Consider the following 23,578-nt stretch of genomic DNA (forward strand, 5'->3'; position numbering starts at 1 on the left):
ATTAAACCTGTTGGACTATAACCTGGTGTTGTGTGATTTTTAACTTTGTACATCCCAGTCCAACACCGGCATCTCCGAAATTTAAAGAATCAAAGTCAACAATCTGCAACAGTGATTCTGTAAAGAAACTGCTAATTAGAAATGGTATAACGGCTGCAGAAAGGAAGTTTGAGGGAGATCTGCCTCTGGAGGTAGTATGGGCTGAAGTCAGAAATAGGAAAGGTGCAGTCACCTTGTTGGGTGTTTATTATAGGCCCCCCAATAGCAGCAGAGATGTGGAGAAACAGATTGGGAAACAGATTTTGGAAAGGTGCAGAAGCCACAGGGTCGTAGTCATGGGCGACTTCAACTTCCCAAATATTGATTGGAAGCTCTTTAGATCAAGTAGATTGGATGGGGCGGTGTTTGTGCAGTGTGTCCAGGAAGCTTTTCTAACGCAGTATGTAGATTGTCCAACCAGAGGGGAGGCCATATTGGATTTGGTACTCAGTAACGAACCGGGACAAGTGGTGGGCTTGTTAGTGGGTGAACATTTTGGTGATGGCGACCACAATTCTGTCACTTTCACCTTGGTTATGGAGAGGGATAGGTGCACACAACAAGGAAGTTTTTACAATTGGGGGAAGGGAAATTACGATGCTGTAAGACAGGATTTGAGGAGCATACGTTGGGAGCATAGGCTGTCAGGGAAGGATGTGGTGGAAATGTGGGACTTTTTCAAGGAGCAGATACGACGTGTCCTTGATATGTATGTACCGATCAGGCAGGAAAGAAATGGTCGTGTGAGGGAGCCTTGGTTGACGAGGGAGGTTGAATGTCTAGTAAAGAGGAAGAAGGAGGCTTACATAAGGTTGAGGAAACAAGGTTCAGACAGAGCAGTGGAGGGATACAGGATAGCCAGAAGGGACCTGAAGAAAGGGATTAGGAGAGCTAAGAGAGGGCATGAAAAATCCCTGGCGGATAGGATCAAGGATAACCCCAAGGCATTCTATGCGTATGTGAGAAACCTGAGAATGACGAGAACGAGGGTAGGTCCGATCAAGGACAGTGGTGGGAGACTGTGTATTGAGTCGGAAGAGATAGGAGAGGTCTTGAACAAGTACTTCTCTTCAGTATTTACGAACGAGAGGGACTGTATTGTTGAAGAGGAGAGTGTGAAACGGACTGATAAGCTAGAAGAGATATCTGTTAGGAAGGAAGATGTGTTGGACATTTTGAACAACTTGAGGATAGACAAGTCCCCCGGGCCTGACGGGATATATCCTAGGATTATGTGGGAAGCAAGAGAGGAAATTGCAGTACCGTTGGCAATGATCTTCTCGTCTTCACTGGCAACGGGGGTGGTACCAGGGGACTGGAGAGTAGCGAATGTTGTGCCCCTGTTCAAAAAAGGGAATAGGGATAACCCCGGGAATTACAGGCCAGTTAGTCTTTCTTCTGTGGTAGGCAAAGTAATGGAAAGGGTACTGAGGGATAGGATTTACGAGTATCTGGAACGGCACTGCTTGATTAGGGACAGCCAGCACGGATTTGTGAAGGGTAGGTCTTGCCTTACAAGTCTTATTGAATTCTTCGAGGAGGTGACCAAGCATGTGGATGAGGGTAGAGCAGTGGATGTAGTGTACATGGATTTTAGTAAGGCATTTGATAAGGTTCCCCATGGTAGGCTTATGCGGAAAGTCAGGAGGCATGGGATAGAGGGAAATTTGGCCAATTGGATAGAAAACTGGCTAACCGGTCGAAGTCAGAGAGTGGTAGTAGATGGTAAATATTCAGCATGGAGTCCAGTTACAAGTGGAGTTCCGCAGGGATCAGTTCTGGGTCCTCTGCTGTTTGTAATTTTTATTAATGACTTAGATGAGGGAGTCGAAGGGTGGGTCAGTAAATTTGCAGATGATACAAAGATAGGTGGAGTTGTGGACAGTGAGGAGGGCTGTTGTCGGCTGCAGAGGGACTTAGATATGATGCAGAGCTGGGCTGAGGAGTGGCAGATGGAGTTCAACCCTGCCAAGTGTGAAGTTGTCCATTTTGGAAGAACAAATAAGAATGCGGAATACAGGGTTAATGGTAGGGTTCTTGGTCAGGTGGAGGAACAGAGGGATCTTGGGGTCTATGTACATAGATCTTTGAAGGTTGCCACTCAGGTGGATAGAGTTTGTAAGAAGGCCTATGGAGTATTATCGTTCATTAGCAGAGGGATTGAATTCAAGAGTCGTGAGGTGATGTTGCAGCTGTACAGGACTTTGGTTAGGCCACATTTGGAGTACTGTGTGCAGTTCTGGTCGCCTCACTTTAGGAAAGATGTGGAAGCTTTGGAGAGGGTGCAGAGAAGATTTACCAGGATGTTGCCTGGAATGGAGAGTAGGTCATACGAGGATAGGTTGAGAGTTCTCGGCCTTTTCTCGTTGGAACGGCGAAGGATGAGGGGTGACTTGATAGAGGTTTATAAGATGATCAGAGGAATAGATAGAGTAGACAGTCAGAAACTTTTTCCCCGGGTACAACAGAGTGTTACAAGGGGACATAAATTTAAGGTGAAGGGTGGAAGGTATAGGGGAGATGTCAGGGGTGGGTTCTTCACCCAGAGAGTGGTGGGGGCATGGAATGCGCTGCCCGTGGGAGTGGTAGAGTCAGATTCATTGGCGACCTTTAAGCGGCATTTGGATAGGTACATGGATGGGTGCTTAATCTAGGATAGAAGTTCGGCACAACATCGTGGGCCGAAGGGCCTGTTCTGTGCTGTATTGTTCTATGTTCTATGTTCTAAATTGTACTGAGGCTTAAAAATGTTACCATTTTTCACTTTTACCATTTTGCACAGCCAATAAAAACCCTTTGCTGCTGGTTCATTGGAATTTACATTCAATTGAAGTTAACAGATGTTTGTCAAGGTTTCTTGAGCACTTAATCAACATAGTGAACAATAGTCTGCAGAGATCAAGCCCAACCTGAACAAAATGCCTGCTGCTTCAACTGGAAAGTGCTGTTAGTTCTAAAGGGCTTCCTTTTATTTAATATTCAAGAACAATTTGCCTCACCTGAGAAAGAAATTCTGTCTGCTGATTAAAGCAGATTGCCAATAGGAAGAGTATTAGATCAGTGAATACTATAATTCATTTTTACACGATATGAACCCTATTTGAGCATCACAAAGAACATACAATTTTTTTTAAAAAAACCTTCTAAAAAGAGAAGTCCATGTTTTAAAATAAAGTATCAGAAAAAGAAAACATAATCTAATAAGACTACATTGTAAGACAATCATCGAGAGTCAACAGAACCAGCATGAAGAAAATAGCAGCCAATTATGTAATTAAAATAGTAGATGTCTGAGCACTTTGGATAATTATCTGATCCTATTCTTTAATAGCAATAGTTTGTGTAATGGACAACAGATCATTCAATTGTGAAGTCCAAATATCTTTTAATGTAACCTGTTCCCTGAGAGCCAGACGACCTCATTATTAGGTTTAAGCTTATCAGGGACTAATTGGAGTATAACAACTTATGGTGTCAACAGTTGAAGGTTTTAAGAAATCAGCAGAAATTTATCATTTTTAAAAAATATATTTAAGTACAGCACAGAAATTTTCATGGAGCACATAACACTTAAAATATGATGGAACTAATTTACAACTTATACCTAACTACCAATATAAGCATACATTGATGGACTGGCAACCTAGAAGGAGTATCATCAGTAAGAAAGTTGAGACAGACCATAAGACCACAAAACATAGGAGCAGAAATTAGGCCGTTCAGCCCATCGAGTCTGCTCCACCATTCGATCATGGTTGATAAGTTTCTCATCCCCATTCTCCCAATTTCTCCCCATAACTATCGATTCCCTTGATACTCTGGAACCTATCTATCTCAGTCTTAAATGTACTCAATGACCTAACCTCCACAGTCTTCTGTGGCAATGAATTCCACAGATTCACTACTGTCTGGCTGAAGAAGTTCCTCCTTATCTCCCTTCTAGAAGGTTTTCCCTTTACTCTAAAGCTATGCCCTTGGGTCCTAGTCTCTCATGCTAATGGAAACATCTTTCAAACATCCATTCTATCCAAGCTGTTCAGGATTCTGTAAGCTTCAATTAGATCCCCCCATAGACCTAGAGTCCTCAAACATTCCTCATATGTGCCATTCATTCCTGGCATCATTCTTGTGAACCCCTTCTGGACCCACTTCATGGAGTGTTGATCCTTCCTGAGATATGGGACCCAAAACTGCTTACAATACTCCAAATGTGATCTGAACAGAACCTTTTAAAGCCCCAGAAGTACATCCCTGCCTTTACATTCAAGTCCTCTCAAAACAAATACCATCATTGCATTTGCCTTCCTAACTACTGACTCAACCTGCAAGTTTACCTTGAGAGAGTACTGGACTAGAACTCCCAAGTCTCCTTGCACTTCAGACTTCTGAATTTTCTCCCCATTTAGAAAATAGTCCATGCCTCTATTCTTCCTGCCAAAGTGCATAACCTCACACTTTCCCACATTGTACTCCATCTGCCACTTCTTTGCCCGCTCTCCTAATCTGCAGCCTCCCCACCTCCTCAATGCTACTGTCCTTCTTTGTATCATCTGCAAACTTAGTCATAAAATCCTCAATTCCTTCATCTAGATTGTTAATGCATAAAGTGAAAAGTTGTGGTCCCAACACTGAGCCTTGCAAAACACCACTTGTCAACAATTACCTTCTTGAGAAGGACCCTTTTATCCTCACTCTCTGCTTTCTGCCAGACAGCCAAGACTCTATTCATGCTAGCACCTTGCCTCTAACACCACGGGCCCTTATCTTACTCATTAGCCTCCTGTCCGGCACCTTGTCAAAGGCATTCTTGAAGTCCAGATAGATAACATCCATTGGCTCTCCTTGGTCTAACCTGCTTGTTACTTTCTCATCGAATTTTAGCAGATTTGGTAGGCATGCAGAAAGATGTTGTGAAACTTGAAAGGGTTCAGAAAATATTTACAAGGATGTTGCCAGGGTTGGAGGATTTGAGCTATAGGGAGAGACTGAACAGGCTGGGGCTGTTTTCCCTGGAGTGTCGGAGGCTGAGGGGTGACCTTATAGAGGTTTACAAAATTATGAGGGGCATGGATAAGATAAATAAGCAAAGTCTTTTCCCGAGGGTTGTGGAGTCCAGAACGAGAGGGCATAGGTTTAGGGTGAGAGGGGAAAGATATAAAAGAGACCTAAGGGGCAACTTTTCATGCTGAGGGTGGTATGTGTATGGAATGAGCTGCCAGAGGAAGTGGTGGAAGTTGGTACAATTGCAACATTTAAAAGGCATTTGGATGGGTATATGAATAGGAAGGGTTTGGAGGGATATGGGCCGGGTGCTGGCAGGTGGGACTAGATTGGGTTGAGATATCTGGTCGGCATGGACAGGTTGGACCAAAGTATGGACGGGTATGACTCTATGATCTCGCCTTGATGAAGCCAAGCTGACTTTGCCCTATTTTACCATACACTTTCAAGTATTCAGAAATCTCATCCTTTACAATGGATTCCAGGATCTTACCCACGAATACGGTTAGGCTAATTAGTCTGTAATTTTCCATATTTTGCCTGACTCCCTTTTTAAACAGGGATATCATGTTAACGATTTTCCAGTCCTCTGGTATACTCCCTAATTCTAGCGATTCCAGAAAAATCACCAATAATGCTTGCACTATCTCTTCAGCTATCTCCCTTAGAGCTCAGAGGTGTAGTCCATCTGGTCCAGGTGATTTATCCACCTTCAGGCCATTCAGTTTTTCTAGCTCCTCCTCCTTGGTGATGGCCACATACTCAGCTCTGCCCCCTCACTCTCAAATTTTTGGGATATTACTCGTGTCTTCTTCAGTTCCTAAGCCATTTCTTTGTTACCCACTACTATCTCTCCAGTGTCATTTTCCAGCAGTCCAATGTCCACTTTTGCCTCTGTCCTGCCCTAAAGATATCTAAAGAAACTCTCACAGTCTTCCTTTATATTACTGGCTAGCTTATCCTCATATTTAATCTTCTCCTTCCTTATTTCTTTTTTTATTGCCCTCTGCTAGTCTCTGTAAGCTTCCCAATCCTCTAGTTTCCCATTACCCTTTGCCACAATATTTGTTTTTTTTTGCTTTTATTCTATCCCTGACTTCCCTACTCAGCAATAGTTACCTCATCTTCCCTGGACCATGCTTCTTTTTACTTGGGATGAATTTTTGCTGTGTATCCTGAATTAATCCCAGATACTCCTGCCATTGTTGTTCCACTGTCTTTCCTGCTAGGCTGCTAGATACAAAGAATAGCTGCTGACAAAGGGGAGCTGCAGCACAGAGGAGAACAGAGAATTCAAATGTACAAGGAGTTGTACATGTGTTATATAGTTAAACATACCAGAAAGCTGAAGACAGGAGCAGAAATTGCAAACTGGACTATTTTAATGCTGCTCCTTCAGATTTGCCAGAGCGCACCACGGTTTAATAGGGTTTAGTAATGTTCTCAAATAATGGAATACCATCAAAATTATCATGCACCAAGTTCTGCAGGGTTGTGCCATTCAGATAACAACTGTCTCTGGAGATGAACTGCATCTATCAAATGCTTAAACTGATTGAGTGGGAAAGTGCACCATCCAACTAACAAATGGCCATGTTGGAGAACTTTGAAACTACATGTGGTGTTACTCTGTGGAGATCAATGTCAGTGCTTGTGATTGTGCAATATGCATTTTTATTGTATCAGCTATTTACAAGCAGACGTAACCTTTTACTTTAAATATTATTTGCCAATAAATACAAACTAAATTTTCACTAGTTTTGATTTGTGTTAAAATGACAGTTATGAAAAAAAATCATCGTTTTGGTAATTTCTTAATTTGGGTGCTGTTTGGTATTATTATTTGGGTTGATTAGTTTCTCATCGGAATTGTAATACCAGACAGATAAAAATTAGTGTGGCTGCGGTAATTTCCATCTTTTTCTTCCCAATACTTCACAGGAATCATCTGCCCAAGGACCAACATAATGTAAATTAACTGGTATAAGCTAGAGAATTCATATTGTATACAAAAAGTTGCATTCCATCCACCACTGTCACACACCATTTCCAGAGATCAGTCAGTTAGTCTGCTGCAGACCTTTGTTTAAGCTACTAGGAAAAATGTGCAGGTAGTTTTTGCACTGAGTTTTCCCCTCATGCTGAAATATCTTCCCTCAGATATAGCCTCCCTATGGCCTGTCTGAGATCGGTGGGGAATGTCAAACTCAAACTATGACAGGAAGGCCTCATAACTGAAATGTAGTAAAAGTCTGACAGTTATATATGGAACAATATCTGAGAATGACTGCAAAACTCTAACTTGATTGAACCTCATATGAGTTTACAAATCTAAGGAGTTATCTGTTAAAAATTGTCACCCGAACCTTGGGATTATATTGCAGCCTTGTCAAAACTAATAGTACACAATATATATGGTTTCAATTGTCATGTGTGCAGTCTGCCTCAGTCAATTCTAATGCCATCAGTATTTGATAGCTCAGGGGTTGTGTGCTTCCCATACATTTGATGTACGGGCCTCCAAAACAAATAAATGTACCGTTTATCAATAAATAATCTGCAATTAATTAGCTGTGAAATTCTACATCTGATAGACGAAGATTTTTCTCTCAACCAAAACAAATTGAGTTTTCCATCATTCTTGTTAAGCATTCAGTTTCTACAGAAATAGGAACAGAAACATTTTGTCAAAGGTTCTCATCTTGCACTCATCAGGACTTTTCACAAGAACAAGTTCAAGGCAAACACCAACATTCATACAATACTGTGTGAGAGGAGAATGCTGATTGGTTGGCAGGTAGTCTGTGATTAGATGAGCTGCATTTCTTCAATGACTTGGTTGAGAAGTTGATCAGATGTTCAATAGAAACCTACCTTCACTGGTCAATACACAAGTTGAGTTTCCAAAAGTTCTTCGTGCTCTAAGATTGGTCTTATCAGAAACCTCAAAAATTGGGCTTGAGCCGTTTGTTCACTGTTCAAACTTGATGCTGCAATTGGTTGCATTAAAGCCACCCTGCAACGTAATGCTGTCCTAATCAGGTCATTTCTCACTGTTTAACACCCAAACTCATGCAAGGTCCTAAGACAGCCTCTCTTAGTCTGAGAACTGCCCAGTCTACCCCAGATTACCCTGGAAGGGTAGGTATTTCAAAGGTTGGAGCAACAGATGAAGCTAACTGTTTCACACTGCTACCATGCAGGAGCACCACAAGCGATTGTTGCCACTAACAGAATGCGACCATTAAGCCAAAGAGATGTTCTGCCTATTGTACAAATGAGTTATGCAGTACTGTATATGAATTCCAGTGCCAGTGTGATACCAGATAATAGGCCATATGTCTCAAAGACTGGTGGATCATATTAATCAGCATATCCCTTCAGTTATTCACAACAAACAAGGTACTGACTGTCCCTCACCAGTCCATACTTGCAAAACTCACAGCACAGTGTCCAACATTAGATGTGATTCTACAATTGGTCAACATTTGTGAAATAATTCTGGATGTGAGAGAAATTATGCTGATAATCCATTTAGCATTGTCAGTCCGGCTTGTAGTGTGGCACATTTTTGTGCACTAGAAGCTCCACATGTTAATACACAGGGCCCTTCCTTTGCAGACATGCACTACACCTGCTTCAACTCAACAAATAGATGACAGCCATTGACAGGCTCATTTCTCAGGGCAATGCCCTTGACCAATCAAAGTGAACCTTCCAGGAATAAAATTGAACAAACTAGTATCACAGTACAGAAAGGAACCAGTCAGCCCACCATATCAGTACCAGCTCCTGAAAGAGCTACCCAGTGAGTCCCATTCTCAAACCCTATCTCTGTTGCCCCCTACCTTTATAATTTTCAAATATATATCAGCTCTCTTTTGAAACCTCCTAGTAATCCACCTCCACCAATTTTCCAGGCAGCACATTCCAAATTCTAACAGTACTCTGAGTAAAGAAGTTTTTCCTCATTCTCACTCCTAAATCTCTCGCTGATAATCTTGTAGTTGTGGCCCCTAGTTATAGAGCCATAGAGGTCTACAACATGAAAACACGCCCTTCAGCCCAACTTGCCAATGCTGCCCAGTTTTCATGATTTAAACTAATTCCATTTGCCTCCGTTTGGTCCATATCCCTCCATACCTATCCTGTCTATGTTCCTTACATGATGACATTGTACTCGCTTCCACCACCACCTCTGACAGCACATTCCAGACACTCACCACCCTCTGTGTGAAAATATTGCCTCTCTGTACCCTTTTGTATCCCTCTCCTCTCACCTTAAACTTATGTCTTCTAGTTTTAGACTCCCCTACCATGGAGAAAAGCTGTGCGCTATCTACATTATCTAGGCTTCTCATGATTTTATACGCCTCTCTAAGATCACCCCGTAGTCTCCTACGCGCCCAGATTAAGAGTGCCAGCCTATCCAACCTCTCCTTATAACACAAATCTTCCAGTCCAGGTAGCATCCTAGTAAATCTTTTCTGAACTCTTTCTAGTTTAATAATATCCTTTCTATAGTAGGGCGATCAGGACTGCATGCAGTTCTCCAAATGTGGCCTCTCCAACATCTTGTATAGCTACAACAAGACATCCCAACTCCTGTACTCACTGCTCTGACCATTGAAAGCAAGTATACTGAAAGTCTTCTTCACCACCCAGTCTACCTGGGACTCCACTTTCAAGGTGCTATAAACCTGTACCCCCTCGATTATTTGGTTTGATAACACTCCACAGGGCCCAACCATTGGCTGTGTAAGTCCTATCCTGGTTTGCTTTGCCAAAATACAACACCTTCCATTTGTCTAAATTAAGCTCCATCTGCTAGTCCTCAACCCACTGGTCCAGTTGATCAAGGCTTCGCAGCTTTCCCAGATAACCTTCTTCACTGCCACTATACCACCAATCTTGGTGTCATCCGCAAAGTCACTGACCATACCACCTATGTTCACATCCAAATCATTTATATAAATCACGACTAACACTGCACTCGGCACACCACTGGTCACAGGCCTCTAGTCTGAAAAACAACTCTCTACCACCACCCTCTGTCTTCTACTGTCAAGCCAACTTTGTATCCAATTGGTTAGCTCTCCCTGGATCCTATGAGATCTAACCTTACTCAACAATCTACCATGTGGTACCTTGTCAAAGGCCTTGGTAAAGTCCATGCAGACAACATCGACCAGACTGCCCTCATATACTTTCTTGGTCACCCCTTTAAAAAACTCAATTAAATTTGTTAGACACGATTTCCCAGGCAGAAAGCCATGCTGACTATCCCAAGTGAGTCCTTACCTCTCCAAATGCTTGTATATCTTTCAGTATCCCGTCTTACCCACCACGGATGTAAGGCTTACCAGTCCGTAGTTCCCAGGCATTTCCTGCAGCCTTTCTTAAATAATGACATAATATTAGCCACCCTCCAATCTTCTGGCACTTCACCTGTGGCTTTCAATGATACAAATACCTCAGCTAGGGGCCCTGCAATTTTGTCCCTAGCTTCCAACAAAGTCCTGGGGATTTATCTATCTCAATTAGGGATAGTCAACAATGTGGGAAATCACATCTCACTAAATTGATTGAGTTTTTTGAAGAAGTAACAAAGAGGATTGATGAGGGCAGAGCAGTGGACATGATCAATATGTACATCAGGAAGGTTCCTCATGGGAGGCTGGTTAGCAAGGTTAGGTTATATGGAATACAGTGAGTACTTGCCATTTGGATACAAAACTGGTTCAAAGGTCGAAGTCAGAGGGTTGTGGTGGACGGTTTCTTTTCAGACTGGAGGCCTGTGACCAGTGATGTGCCACAAGGATTGGTGCTGGGTCCACTAGTTTTTGTCATTTATATAAATGATTCAGATATGAATATAGGAGGTATAGTTAGTAAGTTTGCAGGTGACACCAAAATTGGAGGTGTAGTGGACAGCGAAGAAGGTTACCTCAGAGTACAATGGGATCTTGATCTAATGGGCCAATGGGCCGAGGAGTGGCAGATGGAACTTAATTTAGACAAATGGTAGCTGCTGCATTGTGTAAAAACAAATCAAGTCAGGACTCATACACTTAATGGTAGGGTCCTGGGGAGTGTTGCTGAACAAAAAGACAGACTCATCGGGAGTGCAGATTCATAGCTCCTTGAAAGTGGAATCGCAGATAGATAGGATAGTGAAGACGACATTTGGTACACTTTCCTTTATCGGTCAGTGCATTGAGTATAGGAGTTGGGAGGTCATGTTGTGGCTGTAAAGGATATTAGTCACGCTCTTGGAATACTGCGTGCAATTCTCGTCTCCCTGCTATAGGAAGGATGTTGTGAAACTTGAAAGAGTTCTAAAAAGATTTATAAGAATGTTACCAGGGTTGGAGAGTTTGAATAGGCGGGGCTCTTTATCCTGGAGTGTCGGATGATAAGGGGTGACCTTATAGAGGTTTATAAAATCATGAGGGGCAGGATAGGGTAAATAGAGAAGGTCTTTTCTGCAGAGTGAGGGAGTCAAGAATTAGAGGGCATTGGTTTGTGAGAGGGGAAAGATTTAAAAGAGACCTAAGGGGCAACTTTTCCACACAGAGGGTGGTGAGTGTATGGAATGAGCTGTCAGAGGAAGTGATGGAGACTGATACAAGTACAACATTGAAAAGGCATCTGGATGGATACATGAATTGGAAAGGTTTAACAGGACACAGGCCAAATGCTGGTAAATGGGGCGAGACTAGATTAGAATATCTGGTCGGTATGGATGAATTGGACCGAAGAGTCTGTTTCTATTCTGTACAACTCTATGACTCTAGGACTCGATATGTTTTAAGATTTCGAACACCTCCTCTTCTGTAAAGTAGACACTCTTCAAGACATCACTAATTATTTTCCCAAGTTCCTTAGCATCCAGAATTTTCTCGACCCTAAATACCGAAGAGAAAGATTCATTTAGAATCTCACCCACCTCTTGTGGCTCCACATTAGATGAACTCGCTGATCTTTAGGAGGCCCTACTTTCTTCCTAGTTACTCTTTTGACCTTCATATACTTGTAGAATCGCTTTAGATTCACCTTTACCCTATGTGTCAATGCCATTTCCCCTTTTAGCCCTCATGATCTCTTTTAAGTGTACTCCAACACACTCCATGCTCTTCAAGGAACTCACTTGATCCCAGCTGTCTGTACATGCCAAATGTCTCCTTCATATTCAAGACCAGAGCCTCAGTAACTCTTGTCATCCAGGGTTCTCTCCTCCTAACAGCCTTACCCTTCATTCTAATAGGAACATACTGGCCTTGAGCTCTCATTAATTCACTTTTGACAGCCGGTAAACAGTCTCTCCCAATCAACTTTTCAAAGGTTCTTGTGTAAGACCATCAAAATAGTTACTGACATACTAAATGGCGGAAACAAAATATCCTCTTTATTCTGTCAAAATTGTTCAGAATTTGGAACACCTCAATAGGTTAGCTCTTAATCTTCTCTGCTGTAAGGAGAATAAGCCCAATTTCCTTAATCTTTCCTTGTATCTAAAATCCCTCATTCCTCGTATAGTTCTATGAATCTCTTTTGCATTTTCTCCAGGACTTTAGCATCCTTCATTAAGTAAGGTGCCCAGAATGGAGCACAATACTCCAAAAGTCTAGCTGTTACCTATCAGTCAGCGTGAATGTATACAATATTATTGCACTTCTGCCAGTCTACTTATCAACCAATCAGCACTTTCTTCTCATGCAATGTAAATGTTGATTTTGTCCTAAATTTGTATTCTTGTGAAATGTCGAGTGTAATATGATAAGCTTTGGCAAATGTGTCTTTTTCAATATTACTAAAATTCTGTGGTACTAAACAACTAGAAATGGATATGTAGAATGCATTTAAGATTCATTAATTTTTAGTTGTTAAAGATTATCGTGAAAAGTATCAAAGATAACTCACTTCTTGAGATGGCAATCCAAAATATTATCATTAACTGTCATATGTCTATATATATATTTAACGTTTTGGAAAGATTACTTGACAAAACAGAAGTCTCTGGCTTCAACAGCAACAATATTTCATTTTACAAAGAACAGGCTGCTTGGGTGAAGACATCAAGTCTGTAACATTATCACAGACAGGAGACATGACCAGCTTGTGGTTGAAGAAAGATGCTGATTTTGAACACAAGAAGTCAAAGAGACAACTCATCTGAAACAAATGTCTTTACTTCTCTCTCTTTCCTGAAACCCCTGTCATCAAATTTTCTAAGTTGTAAACCCGAAGAAAGATCCTATTATCATAAGTGGACAGCTTAAAGGAAAAATTTAAAGTATCTCAGCCTATCTCCAGAAAAATGTAAATTCAGCCAGCCGTAGCTGATCCTGGAGCTCACTTCCTTACAGCACTGTGAGTATATGGATACCTGCAGCAGAATAGACTACAGCAGTTCAAGAAAACTGTTCACTCCTGCCTACTCAAGATCAATTAGGGATGGGCAATAAATGTTAGTCTAGCAGTACTGATATCCAAGTCTCAGAAAAGACAATTTTTTAAAAAACTGGGTTTGGACAATTAATGTTGTCTTTTCCAGTAGCACCAACTTCCCAGAATGAGCCTAAAAAGAGGACAGGTTAGTATTTTTTGAACATTGATAAATTGGAATGGTACTGTGGAACATGTTTTACATTCAACAGAGTCTATTATATTTTCTTGCAGCAAAACAAAATCACAAAATTGTTCTAGTGCAGCTGGAGGCTATTCAGCCTGTCATATCTATACTAGCTCCCTAACGGAGCAATTTATCAAGTCCCACTGCCCTGTCTTCTGCCTGTAGTTCTCCTTTTCAGATAATAATGCAGTGTCTCTTAAATGCCTCAACTGAACTTTGGTCCCTTGGAATTGTTGAGGGTAGTGTGTTCCAAATCCTAAACTCTACATCAACGTTTCTCCTCATGTCTCCACAGCTTCCTTTGATGATTATCTTAAATTTGTGTCCTCTTGTGCTTGATGCTTCCATCATTGGCAACAGTTTCTCTCTATCTACTCTGTCCAACTGCTTCATTATTTTAAATATCTCCATTAAACCTCCTTGCAATCGTTTCTTCTTCATGGAAAACAGACCAAATGTTCTCGATCTAACATTGTGGCTAAGATTTCCGATCCCTCAAACCAATCTTGTGATTTGTTTCCTGCAGGTCTTCCACTCTTCAGTCTTTCTTAAAGTGACACCCTGAACTAGATGAAATACTTCAGCTGAGGCTGAATCAGTGTTCTAGTTGAGAGTGTGGTGCTGGAAAAGCACAGCAGGTCAGGCAGCATCTGAGGAGAAGGAGAATCGATGTTTCGGGCATAAACCCTTCACCAGGAGTCCCGATGAAGGGCTTATGCCCAAAGCATTGATTCTCCTGCTCCTTGGATGCTGCCTGATCTACTGTGCTTTTCCAGAACCACACTCAGGATTCTGATCTTCAGCATCTGCAGTCCTCACTTTTTCCTGAATCAGTGTTCTATGCTTTTTTGTTTTTGTACACTACACTCTAATTAATTAAGCCTAAGAACTGTGCATTTGATTGAACATTCTCTCAATCTGTCTTGTCGCATTTAATGACTTACGCAGATATACGTTCAGCTTCCTCTGCTCCTGCATCGCCTTAAGAATTGTGAACTTAATTTTATATTGACTGCATACCTTGGTATACATGACAATAAATCAATCAAATCAAATCAAATCAAATCATTCTCCTACCAAAATAAATCGCTTCACACATTATAATTTCTTAAATTTCCTTTGCCACGTGGTCACCCATTCTACCAACCTGTTTATGTCCTGTGAGGCATACTGGGGTCTCTTTTCATTCATTGGATGCTCTCTGATTAATACAATCGATGAGTATACATATCTTTTCTGTTCTATCTCCAGTCTTTCATTCACTTGGACAGCCTTAATCTGTTGCAAAGTGTGTATGTGGGTAAACCCTCCTAAACCTCTGTTAATCTCATTATGTGCTAGCTGCAAGGAAGAATTGGAGAACAGTATTTATTCCTTGCCAGAGTGCATTATGTCACATTTCGCGGCATCAGTATCGTTGACAACAGCATGCCTGTGTGATGGAATAGGACTGCAAACTGCAAATAGAACTGCATTTATGCCTCAAGTTTTTGTTTCCACATCCTTCCACAGAAGTCTCTTTCTGTAAGATCTCAACCCAACTTTAATTCCTGGTGAATTTGGAGGGTCAATTTTAATAGAATTGAAACTCAGGAGGAACAGATTCTGGTTATTATTTTAACTCCTCGCTCTGATCATAATCTCATTAGTGTATTTCCCACTGAGTTACCTATTAATATCTCAACCTTCATCACCAGGTTAGAATTTAGCATTTTCCCTAATTTTAACTGTTCATCCACTCCATTTCCATCATAAGGAGAGGGATAAATCCAGTGCAACATTATGCTAAAAATCCAGCATTTGAAGTAAATTTCGTAGCCAATAACCTCACCGAATAAGCAAGGTGCACTAAATTTGTCATTATCTTTCTCAGTGAAACTCCTTTGACAGGTAGAGAGGATACATGACTTTGTGTTAGAATAACTTCTAGTCAATGTTTAGCTCTGTCCATTTGATGTTTAGCTCTCTCTCACTGTCTCACCCTCAATCTGTATCTTTCCATTGGTTTGTGGCACTCTTGTTCCATCCAAATCCCCTCTGTCATCATTTAGTTGTCTCTTGCTCAGTAAAACTTCATCTCTCTCTCAGTTAGTATAAAACTCTTGGTCAGTGCATAGCTCTCTCTCATGGATTCTGGTGCTCTAACCCCGTTAGAATGGTAAGTAAACTCCACATGTTAGAATTCAGATAGGAGACAGTGATGTCTACAGATGCTGGAGATCAAAGTTGAGAGTGTGTTGCTGGAAAAGCACAACGGGTCAGGCAGCATCCAAAAAGCAGGAAAATCGACATTCTGGGCCAGAGCCCTTCATCATTCCAGTCGATTTTCCTGCTCCTCGGATGCTACCCGACCTGCTATGCTTTTCCAGCAACACACTCTCAACATGTTAGAAATCAGAGTCTATTTGATTCTACCACTTCACTGTGTACTGGAAAATAACCTAACAACAACCTGGAGAGGAAGTGTTCCATCCAGAAAACCCCAGCATGACATCTCAAAGATCCCATTCTTCCTAATTCACATCCAGAATGATTGTCAGAGGACAACGTGATGTGAAATTCTTATCTGAATAAATAATGAGTTGACAAAAACACCTAAAATGTAAAGAGCATGTTTGGAACAATTTCTAATTCTTTTGCGGATTCTCAATGTAAAAGTGCAATAGAAAGCAAAGACAAGACTTGAAATAATAGCTCATTACTCCACCTCACTTTTACAGTCATGAGATCCCACATCAATTAGCTCTCTGAGCATGTATGCGATGAGTTGTATGATCATAGTCATTTTTTTTGGGAAGACTGTTGCTAAACAGAAAACACCACTTTAGTAGTTGAAGGACAAAAATGTTCTGTCCTTCTAGTTATCTAGAAGTTGAGAACACTCCATGCTAGTAGACCAAGAATCTGCACAGTCAGCATTCTCACTGGACATCTGCAGTCATATGATGTTATATGGCAGAGTGCTGGCATCACAGCTGATGCCATCTGATTGTTTTTCTGCCAGCTAAAAGCATACAGGAAAATACCCAGTATCACCTAATGATGCTTTGCAGTGGTTATGTAACTGGAAATTGTGAGGGGCATGGATAGGATAAATAGACAAAGTCTTTTCCCTGGGGTGGGGGAGTCCAGAACTAAAGGGCATAGGTTTAGGTTGAGGGGAGAAAGATATAAAAGGGACCTAAGGGGCAACTTTTCCATGCAGAGGGTGGTGCGTGTATGGAATGAGCTGTCAGAGGCAATGGTGAAGGCTGGTATAATTACAACATTTAAAAGGTATCTGGATGGGTTTACAAATTGGAAGGGTTTAACAGAAATATGGGCCAAGTGCTGGCAAATGGGACTAGATTAGGTTGGGATATCTGGTTGGCATGGACGAGTTGGACCGAAGGGTCTGTTTCCGTGCTGTACATCTCTATGACACTATGACTCCATGAATAATCCAGAATTCTGGACAAATAACTGAGAAAACACAATGTGACATGGCTCAGTGAGAATATGAATTGTGTCAAAATGGTTAGAATCAGTGACAGTGACTGTAAAACAGTTGGAAAAGTTGTAAATAAAAAATGGATTCACTGATCTCTTTTAGGGAAGGAATCTTGTCACCATTACCCAGTCTAGCTTTTATGTAAGTCAAGTTTGACACAAATATGGTTTATTTTTAAACTGTTGCCTACAGTGGCCTAGTTAGATAGTGCCTAATGTCAAACCTCTACAATGGAGCGATTCAAATACATAGACCACTGTCGCTTCCTCTGGGCAATAAATATTGGCCTTGTTCCATGGAAGAATAAAAAAGGAATGCATCTTTGTGTGCTAGCATTACACTTCATCCATACATCAGTGATGTATCTTACCTAAATGGATGTCAAAAATTCCAGAAATTGACATATTCTACTTGATTGATTGATGAGCATAATTTATATTTATAATCACATTAAATCCCAGAAGGGTATTCTGAGGATTGGGGGAAAGCCAAAAGAATTCTGATTTTAACCCACGTTTTGGGGTCTGATTGTTAATTACTATTATTTAAATATACGTTTTGCACTCAAGTACCAGTTAGAAGCAATTTTCTTACAGCCTACACCAAAAATGCAGAATGGGCTGGCTGACATAAAGCTCCAATCAGCATTCTTCAAGGACCAAGGGAAGATTCGGAGAGGCAGGTAGAGGAAAGAAGGCCAGTAAGCACAGAGATGAAGGAGGCTGCAGCGGCAAATAACATGTCAGATCACCAAGAATGCTTGTACCATGGGCCCTGATTCCAGGACATGGATCTACTACCACAAAGAATTAGCCATTTGTCTCAAGTAATCACGAGTCTATTTCACAAACACATTTTTTAACTGCATCCCCACCAGCATCTCAACTTTAACGCACTTCTTCTGACTATACATTAACATTCACAGAGTCGACATTGTTGTGGCCTTCACAGGCAGTACTGAACCCTCAGGCATATTTCACCATTCTTCAATTGTATAAGGCATCACATAGTCACAAACATACCTGCTTATTCACTCAGTTACAATCACAATCTTTCTCTTTCAGTACACGTTACTACTAACTGCGAAGAGAAAGGCACAATTCTATGAGGTTTCACCATTGGAGGAGACAGTGCTAGAGGCAATCAGAAGGGGAATGACAACACCATGGTCACAAGGAGGTAAGTGGATATTCCAGCCTCCTTACTTTGTTATGACTCTGATGGGAAGAGAGTATTGGAAATCAAGAGTCAATAGTATAAAAACACACAAACCACAGGCCACAATCAGTGAAGACTGGGGACAATATTTCATTCACTAACACTCAACACTGGAGGCCCCCAGGGGTGCGTACTCAGTCCCCTACTATACTTACTGTATACCTATGACTGCGTCACCAAATATCAGACTAATGCCATTTACAAGTTCGCTGATGACATCACCATAGTCGGTCCAATCTCAGATGGCAACGGGAGACTACAACAGACTACCGATGGGAGGTGGAAGACCTGGAAAAATGGTGTACTGAGAACAACCTAGCTCTCAATGCCAGTAAAACCAAGGAACTCTTTATTGATTTTCGGCGGGATGTTACTCATGCTCCCTACACATTAATAGCATTGAGGTGGAATGAGTGGAGAGAGTCAAGGTCCTGGGAGTGGTCATCCACAGCAAGCTTTCTTGGACTCTCCATGTGGATGCATTGATTACAAAGGCCCAACAACATCTCTTCTTCCTCAGGCAGCTGAGGAAATTTGGCATGACAGCGAATACCCTTGCCAACTTTTATAAGTATGCCATCAAGAGCATTCTGTCTGGATGTACCACTACTTGGTATGGCAACTGTACCATTCAATATTGGATACGGTTATGGAGAGTGGTGAACCAGCCCAGACAATCACAAAGGCCAACCTCCCATCTACTGAATCCATCTACCAGGCTCGCTGTCAAGGAAAGGCCGCTAGCATTCTCAAAGTTCTATCCCACCCTGGCAATGTTTATTTTACAACCTCTACCATCGGGGAGAAGGTACAGAAGCCTGAACACATGCACCAGCTGGTTTTGAAACAGTTTCTACCTTGCTGTTGTTAGAATACTGAATGGACTCACAAATTCTTAACATTTGCCTGTACCTGTGTTTTTGCTTTTGCCACTGTTTATCTATTACTTACTTATCTATGCTACTTAACTCTGTGATCTGCCTGTATTGCTCGCAAGACAAAGCTTTTCACAGTGCCTCAGTGCACATGACAATAAATTCAATTCAATTCAATTCAAAATTAAACAGGATTCTGCAATTTGCTGGATAATCCTGAATATGAGAGAAGTGATGACCATTGTGGAAATGTCAGTTGGGATCGCAGTGTGGTGCACTTGGGTGTACTGAAAGCTGCATATGTGAATACACTGGCCCTGCTCCTTTCAGACAGAAGGAACATGTTGGTGCACTGCATCTGTTTTGAATCAACAAAATAGGTGCCTGACATTCGCTGACTCATTCCTCTGAGTAATACTTGGAGTAATCAGAGTCAAATGACCAGGATGAAATTATAACAAAGCCAAGCTGCTAACCTTCAATCACTATTAATGGTTATTTTCACCATGGTAACACCTCAACCAGAGTCCACTTTTAGTTTGCTGTCGATGATGCGTCTCGTTTTATTTTCTAACAGTTTTCTCGTTTTGTTGAGCAGAAGAAGAGCAATTCTTTTTGGGGGTGACTGATGGGTGGAATGGTGTAGCTGCTTTTTGGGTTGCTATAAGATAGTAAATCAAGTTCCAGCACTTCCGATTGTTGTGAAATTGAGCACTGTTATCATTTCTTCCCACCTGGCATGCTGTGCAACATTGAACAACTCAATCAGCCTGTGTTATGGAGCAGGATGACCAGGTCATTCATAATCCTTCACTAGTGCTGCACTCTCTCCATCAAGGCATCAAATGTAGATGAGTCAATGATTATAAACAATGTCAGTGAAAGCAGCTTTGTGGATGACACCACATAGTATAAGTTACAAAGTTGTGGTCAAACCTCTTACTGTATTATAAAAGCTCAGTTTCATGTTCTTTGTGCTGTTGATGAGTGAAAGGCAAATGATAATGTGAATAGGTACGCATTCACTGTATGGGACATCATCCAGGACCACGTATTATGATGCATCCAAGGAGCTTCGCAATCAACGTTTCGAGCAAAAGCCCTTCATCGTGAAGGGCTTTTGCCCGAAATGTCGATTTTGAAGCTCCTTGGATGCTGCCTGAACTGCTGTGCTCTTCCAGCACCACTAATCCAGAATCTGGTTTCCAGCATCTGCAGTCATTGTTTTTACCACGTATCATAATGGTTGAGGGTGACCATCAAGGAAACTAACACAGCATAGGTCAGGTCAGTATTTCCAACCCAATCTGGCTGAATGAAATGTTCCTCGTTGCTTAGGGTCATGTATCAGGGAATGGGGGAATCTAATTGAAGCTTACAGAATACTGAACAGCTTGGACAGAATGGATGTTTGAAAGAGGTTTCTATTAGCACGGGAGACTAGGTCCCGAGGGCATAGCTTTAGAGTAAAGGGAAGATCTTTTAGAACAGAGATAAGGAAAAACTTCTTTAGCCAGAGAGTGCTGAATCTATAGTTGCCACAGAAGCAGGGGAGGCCACGTCATTGAGTATATTCAAGACAGTAAGTTCTTGATTGCCGAGGGAATCGAAGGTTACAGGAAGAAAGGGGGAGAATGGGGTTGAGAAACCTATCAGCTATGATTGAATGGTGGAGCACTCTCGATGCTTAATTTCTACACCTATGTCTTATGATTTTATGGTCCAATTGCCATAGAGGTAGTGCAATGGATGTTCAGATTAACTCCTGGGGTGGTAGGATAGTTTTCTGAAAACAGATTAAAGAAAGTGGGACTGTATTCCATAGAGTTTCAAAGGATGAAAGATGATTTCATTGAAGCTTATTAAATCCTTATAGGGTGTAACAGGATGGAAGTAGACAGGATGTTTTCCCTGTTTGGTGACTCAAGAACCAGGGGAAATAATCTCAGCAGACAGGGTTTGAGATGGAAATGAAAAGGGATTTTTTTTTTACCCAGTGGGTGGTAATCTTTGGTATTTACTGCAGAGGGCTGTGGAAGCATAATCATTGAGTGTATTCAAGACAGAAATTGATAGGTTTCTGGAGACTAATGACATTAAGTGGCAAGGATATAATGTGGGAAGGTGGCATTGAGGTCGCAGGTCAGCCATGATCTGAGGGCTGGAGCAGGTTTGATGACCCGTATGGTCTTTTCCTGTCCCTATGCAGAATTTTGCCACTTCCCAATCACTCGCCACACAACTAGTAAGTGTTCTGAAGAAGAGTCATACTGGACTCAAAATGTCAACTCTGTTTCTCTCTCCATCAATGCTGCCATACCTTTTGGGTTTCTCTAGCAATCTCTGTGATTGTTTCAGATTTCTGCTGTTAGTTTCAACAGTAGTTCGATTGCTGAAGAAGGAAGAGAAAGTCCAAACTGATCAACAAATTTAAATAATAAGGCTGTCTTCTTCAGCGCAATCTACAAGCAAATTGAGAAAACATTTCACTGTCAAAGACTAAAGATATGATGCACACAACACCATCAGAAGAAGAGATCAATAACGTCCAAAGATTTTACTACAAAAAAACTGGCAAGGATGATGTGCTCTGTGAAAAGAATCCAAGAGATTAAGCTCTTCTAGATCAAAGAAATCTGAAGGCCTTAGGCTATAAGAAAGAGAGTTAAAAACAATTATTTTCTGCCCAACAAGTTACCAGTCTTCCAAGTATAAAGTGAACTTATTCAGGGAGAATATTAAAACATTCAGGTCATCTACATTTGTAAAGTCAGACTTGGCAAGGAGATAGGATCGTGGTAAATATAATTATATAAACAAATGTATCACAATAATGTGACAAGCAGTAAAGCTTGGGGATAAATATTGTATGTGGTTCTAAAAGGATCTGAAAGGGCACATACTGATTGAGTGCCATAAGCACCACCCACTGGTTTGATGTCATAAGGACTGTTGTGGAAATATAGGAACATCGAAAATAAGAGCATGAGGAGGCCATTTGGCCCACTGAACCTTTTCTTCCCTTCAATACGGTCATGTCTGATCGTCCTCATCTCAACATCATACTACTCCTTTCTACCCCGACCCCTTGATGCCTTCAGTATCTAGAAAAATCTTTCTTAAATATATTTACTTTCCTGATCTACCACAGCCTTAATGTGGTAGAGAATTTCACAGTCTCACCACTCTCAATGAGTGAAGAAAGTTTTCTTTATCTCAGTCCTATATGTTTGATCAATAAGTTTCACGTGGTCAGGAAGGGGAGATCACATTCGGAGTCAGACACAGCCCAAAATAAATTGGATCATGGGCCAATACAAATCAAAGAGGCACCTCACAGGAAAACTGCAAGTTTGTTGGTTGGTAATAGCGGCTAATTTGACTATTGTTCATCGGGTATTTTCAAATGGAAGGTAAATAGGAGAAATATTTACAGAATAAAAGACCAATAGGAAATTTTTAAAAAAGTTAAATTATTATGACCTGGTTAGTAACTGAAATTTTTTGGATAATACAGCAACTTTGACAGTTTTGAGAAAAAGAAATAGACCATGGACTGTATTCCAATGCTTTCCTCATAAGGTAGCATTGTTGTTGTCATCAAGCTGAGACCCAAACATACTGAGAAATGTGTCAGCAGTCCCACAGCAACAAATGGTTCTTCTGCTTTAATTTCATCAGTGCTGGAATCATCTATTGCTTCATACGATACTGCCAGACAAGAGTGATGACTTAAAATTCCTTCTCTCATCTGAACATCTTTGAAAGGCATTTCCATTCTTCATCCTGTCAGTCACTTCTTCTAACAATTTTATGTGCTTGCCGTGGTCTAGAAACCATATCTGCACACTAGCATTATGCACATTTTATTATTAGGTGGTATATTACATGCGCTTTCTGTTTATTTTTTAGCTCAGTTTCCACACAGAGTCATCTCTTTAAAATAAGCTGCTGTGATATTGTGTGGATGCTGTATAGCGATACAGCAAAGACTCTTCATTCTGTCCCTCTTGCAATCAAACCATTCCTACTCTCTTATTCACCATATGTCATCAGGAAATATTCAAATCATGTACAAAGAGTTTTCCCAGAAGCAGAAAGAAAACATCAAAGTAATAAACTAAGCTTGTCAAATCAACTGCTTACTCTCCTGGTAGCCAGCTAGTGAACTAATTTGTTCTTTTATTCAAAAAGAGCATTGATAAAAGCCCCCTAGAGCTTATTAGTAGCTTGTCCTCTGAGGCAGAAAGTGCTACATGCTGGTGAGGTCCTGAACAAAAACAGAATTAATTCAGCTGTGTTAGTCATTCTTAACACAAA

At 41.1% G+C, this 23,578-nt stretch overlaps 1 protein-coding gene and 1 long non-coding RNA gene across 7 annotated transcripts in view; one reads left to right on the forward strand and one right to left on the reverse strand.

Annotated features, from left to right (window-relative positions):
- LOC140481308 (microtubule-associated tumor suppressor candidate 2-like) overlaps positions 1-23,578 on the reverse strand; it is a 452,512-nt gene that overhangs the window by 324,225 nt on the left and 104,709 nt on the right. The gene's annotated exons all lie outside the window — the stretch shown is intronic.
- LOC140480999 (uncharacterized) overlaps positions 1-23,578 on the forward strand; it is a 30,463-nt gene that overhangs the window by 4,652 nt on the left and 2,233 nt on the right. The window contains exon 2 of the long non-coding RNA XR_011961447.1: positions 18,230-18,344. This is a non-coding gene — a long non-coding RNA (uncharacterized lncRNA). The remainder of the gene's footprint in view (positions 1-18,229; positions 18,345-23,578) is intronic.

The sequence above is a fragment of the Chiloscyllium punctatum genome, chromosome 9, assembly GCF_047496795.1.
Source record: "Chiloscyllium punctatum isolate Juve2018m chromosome 9, sChiPun1.3, whole genome shotgun sequence".
NCBI classification, from domain to species: domain Eukaryota; kingdom Metazoa; phylum Chordata; class Chondrichthyes; order Orectolobiformes; family Hemiscylliidae; genus Chiloscyllium; species Chiloscyllium punctatum.